The sequence below is a fragment of the Brachycentrus maculatus genome, unplaced genomic scaffold (assembly GCF_059751285.1).
Source record: "Brachycentrus maculatus isolate JH-2025_06_01 unplaced genomic scaffold, ASM5975128v1 h1tg001021l, whole genome shotgun sequence".
NCBI lineage: Eukaryota > Metazoa > Arthropoda > Insecta > Trichoptera > Brachycentridae > Brachycentrus > Brachycentrus maculatus.
Genome location: NW_028281734.1, coordinates 48,771 through 54,415, shown reverse-complemented (window position 1 = coordinate 54,415; position 5,645 = coordinate 48,771).

The window sequence follows — 5,645 nt, the reverse complement described above, 5'->3', positions numbered from 1 at the left end:
GAGGTCAAAATGTTAATAATCCTAATTCAATTTCGATACTAAATCCACAGTCGATTTTTCAAATTTCGCTGCACTTTGCCAACTCGGCAGGTTGATAAACGGACCACCCCTATTCGAGGAGACCTGTAGGGGAGTAATTTGGCAGGGAATCGATTGAGGGGTCATGTGGGGTGCAAGTAGTAAGAGTAATGCCTTCATCCCTTCGATTTCACAAGAAAAAAACACTCTTTCTTAATGGTCCTCTAGCCAAGCAAGGCTTTTGTGTTGAGTCTACTTTGGGTCAGTCCATGTGTTCTCTTAATATATCATTAATTCGTTTCGTGAATGTTTTTTTTCCCAGTTAGTTTGCAGCACATTTTATTGACTTTAATTTATTTATTTATGCGGCACAAGAGCTGATTACAATGGAATATATAATTATTTTTTTGACATCTCATCAAAGATGAAGAAGAATATGGAAGTCTGGGCATTTACGGGGCTGACGAAAAAATGCCCAGACTTCCATATTCTTCTTCATCTTTGATGAGATGTCAAAAAAATAATATGAAAATAACTCCTGTAATTGGAGATAATCCAGATTTTGTGAACAAGTATTTGGACACACTCAAAATGTTGTAAGAATATATAATAGTAAAGACCATTATTTTACTTATTTATTTATTTACAAAAATGTTAGTAATATTAGTATATAATCACTCACCGAGATTTTTACGTCTACCGGTTTCGAGACGTACCAAGACGCACAAGAGACGGGTACGTCTCGAAACTGGTAGACGCAAAAATCTCGGTGAGTGGTAATATTCTAATTTTATTAACATTTTTGTAAAAAATAAATAAGTAAAAATGACTAACCACAAAGTAAATGCTTTAAATATGAATATTATTGAAAATAACATTATTTTATATTATGGTACATGATTAAGTAATACACAAATATATATATATATATATATATATATATATATATATATATATATATATATATATATATATATATATATATATATATATATATATATATATATATATATATATATATATATATATATATATGTATATATATAATATATATATATATATATATATATATATATATATATATATATATATATATATATATATATATATATATATATATATATATATATATATATATATATATATATATATATATATATATATATATATATATATATATATATATATATATATATATATATATATATATATATATATATATATATATATAAATATATATCCAACCAACCATACTACTAAAATTTTCGGAAGTGATTGAGTTCACAACAGCCATCTTTGATTGGATTTAGAAATATTTATTTAGTAGATACCCTTTTAATTGTATGCACGATCCGAACCGGGATTATTTTACGTACTGGAAAATATCTGAAAACCTGATTTTCAAATTAAATGCGGCTTATACATTGACAAATTAATCGGTATCATTTCTGAAAAACCCACGTTAAATTAAAAACCAGGGTCATCGTCTTATCATCGCCAAAAGTTATCATCGTTAAGATACTAGGAAAACAGGGTTAAGTCTTAAATAATAATAAATAAATAAATAAATCCCTTATCCGCACCCCAATGGCGCATAGGGCACTGCTTATCTTAATCGTTTGCACATGAAGGAAAAGTGATCAGCCTACCGCTTCAGGTACCATTCCAGGGTAATATTGAATAAATATTACAGTGAAAAAATCTCTTTTATTTATTTGACGCCCCCTGGGAATCGAACCCGGGACCTCCAGAACGGTAGTCGAGCATGCTGACCATTACACTACGGAGGCGGACACTTTTTATTCCAGCTTGACTAAGCTGTAAAAGCAATACTTTTTAAAATTTATATTTGAAGCACTAACTTTGTGATTTTCCATCTTATGATTTAAATATAACTTTGTTTTAAAATCACTATAAATATTTTATTATAACTTAATTAAAATGTCTAACGGTTTCGAAGCTAACCGCTTCTATATCAAGACTAATGTATATATATATATATATATATATATATATATATATATATATATATATATATATATATATATATATATATATATATATATATATATATATATATATATATATATATATATATATATATATATATATATATATATATATATATATATATATATATATATATATAAATATATATCCAACCAACCATACTACTAAAATTTTCGGAAGTGATTGAGTTCACAACAGCCATCTTTGATTGGATTTAGAAATATTTATTTAGTAGATACCCTTTTAATTGTATGCACGATCCGAACCGGGATTATTTTACGTACTGGAAAATATCTGAAAACCTGATTTTCAAATTAAATGCGGCTTATACATTGACAAATTAATCGGTATCATTTCTGAAAAACCCACGTTAAATTAAAAACCAGGGTCATCGTCTTATCATCGCCAAAAGTTATCATCGTTAAGATACTAGGAAAACAGGGTTAAGTCTTAAATAATAATAAATAAATAAATAAATCCCTTATCCGCACCCCAATGGCGCATAGGGCACTGCTTATCTTAATCGTTTGCACATGAAGGAAAAGTGATCAGCCTACCGCTTCAGGTACCATTCCAGGGTAATATTGAATAAATATTACAGTGAAAAAATCTCTTTTATTTATTTGACGCCCCCTGGGAATCGAACCCGGGACCTCCAGAACGGTAGTCGAGCATGCTGACCATTACACTACGGAGGCGGACACTTTTTATTCCAGCTTGACTAAGCTGTAAAAGCAATACTTTTTAAAATTTATATTTGAAGCACTAACTTTGTGATTTTCCATCTTATGATTTAAATATAACTTTGTTTTAAAATCACTATAAATATTTTATTATAACTTAATTAAAATGTCTAACGGTTTCGAAGCTAACCGCTTCTATATCAAGACTAATGTATATATATATATATATATATATATATATATATATATATATATATATATATATATATATATATATATATATATATATATATATATATATATATATATATATATATATATATATATATATATATATATATATATATATATATATATATATATATATATATATATATATATATATATATATATATATATATATATATATATATATATATATATATATATATATATATATATATATATATATATATATATATATATATATATATATATATATATATATATATATATATATATATATATATATATATATATATATATATATATATATATATATATATATATATATATATATATATATATATATATATATATATATATATATATATATATATATATATATATTATTTTTTGACATCTCATCAAAGATGAAGAAGAATATGGAAGTCTGGGCATTTACGGGGCTTACGACCGTCATAGGCTGGTTTAAGTGATCACTTTACACACGTGTAACATTCACCAATTCTACCCATTATTGACAACCACACTACTCAAATTCTTGGAAGTTCTATATATATGAACCAATTTAGAAACCTTGTTCATGAATCACTAGAACTTCACTAGAGACATCTATTGGTGAGATGTAAAGAAGCTTTTTATTAAGCAGAAACTCTTGACGTGGTGAAACCACGTTTATCCCCTCAACCTGGCAAAAATAATCAATCATCAATCATTTTTATTAATTAGTCTTAGGTATATTATTTTTTTCTGTGCGCGCAAATATGTTTTATGGCTCCGACCTTTTATAATTTACCTGTCGTAAAATTAAAATGTGTTAAAAGGTTTGAATCATAAAAAAACTGTCGCCAACCCGCTGGCCTTTGTAAAAAAGGGATTAAAGATATTTGCCGATGGTTCTTTATTATTATATAGCGCAAATAAAATTATTGCTAATTGAAATGTCTAGACGTTGAAAATTTTGGGGGTGGATACAAGCGCACCGTCAGCCAATGAAAAATAGTTTCGAGGGCGTGATCTTCAAAGAGAGAAACCGAATATAACGGGAAGAAATCAGTGGGATCGATCTCTTGGAAGCCAACAGTTGGAAGGATCAGTTGGGAGGAATCAGTCGTAAAAGGAAAGACCGACCAGTCGGACTGGTCGGAATAATGACTTGGAAGCCAGCACTTGGAAGTCGGGGACTTGGAAGCCGGGGACTTGGAAGCCAACAGTTGGAAGGGATCCATCAGATCGAGAGAAGACCGACCAGTCGGACTGGTCGGAATAGTCAGTCGGGAGAAATCAGTTGAAAGGAGCAGGCATTCGGGAAATCAGTGGGATCGAGGAGTTGGAAGGAGCAGTCGGGAGAGATCAGGGGGATCGAGCAGTCGGGAGAAATCAGAGGAAGAAGCATACCTACACCAGGTTTTAAGACTTAAGTGAGGAGAAGAGCGGGAGCTCTACGCCGGGAGAGAGAGAAGATAGAAAAAAGGGAGTTACTCATCCGGAGTATCAAAAGCAAACCCACGCCGGGTCATAAGCCTCAAATTTAGAGCTGAAGCTCTACTAGGAGGAGAAGAAGATAAGAAGCAAGAATCATCGCACGGCGGCCCGTCATAAGAAGAACCTCATCCCAGCATCCACGGCGCAGCTTTTTTACAAAGGATCACGGCCACCCCAGCATCCCACAGCGCATCTTTTCCACCAAAGGTTAGAATAAGTTTAATTTAAGATAGGATTAATTAATTTTAAGCTAATTTAAGATAGCAATTTAAGATTAGTTTAAGTTAAAGTCGCTTTCGTATAATTTTGATATTTTTAATTAAATTAATTTAAGTATATTTTTTGTGCTGAATTTTCTTTCATCTCCCTACCCCTCCTTCTAATACTCCCAAGGTATATCAGCTTGATAAGGTGGGCGACGTCACTCTAATATTAGTATGTGAGATCCGAATCCTGGATTATAATCACACACATGAGAAACGCCAGTAAATACCATTTTCATTTTTATTATTAAGCTTATAATTTGACCAGATAATTTATTTACAACATTTTGAGTGTGTCCAAATACTTGTTCACAAAATCTGGATTATCTCCAATTACAGGAGTTATTTTCATATTATTTTTTGACATCTCATCAAAGATGAAGAAGAATATTGAAGTCTGGGCATTTACGGGGCTTACGACCGTCATAGGCTGGATTAAGTGATCACTTTACACACGTGTAACATTCACCAATTCTACCCATTATTGACAACCACACTACTCAAATTCTTGGAAGTTCCATATATATGAACCAATTTAGAAACCTTGTTCATGAATCACTAGAACTTCACTAGAGACATCTATTGGTGAGATGTAAATGCCCAGACTTCCATATTCTTCTTCATCTTTGATGAGATGTCAAAAAATAATATGAAAATAACTCCTGTAATTGGAGATAATCCAGATTTTGTGAACAAGTATTTGGACACACTCAAAATGTTGTATATATATATATATATATATATATATATATATATATATATATATATATATATATATATATATATATATATATATATATATATGTATATATATTTATATGAGTAATCACTTAAACCAGCCTATAACGGTCGTAAGCCCCGCAAATGTCCAGAATGTCAAAAAATATTTTTGACTTAAACCGATTTTCTTCCAAATCGTTTTTTTGTTTTTTACGAAAATATTCAATTTTTATAATTTAGTTAA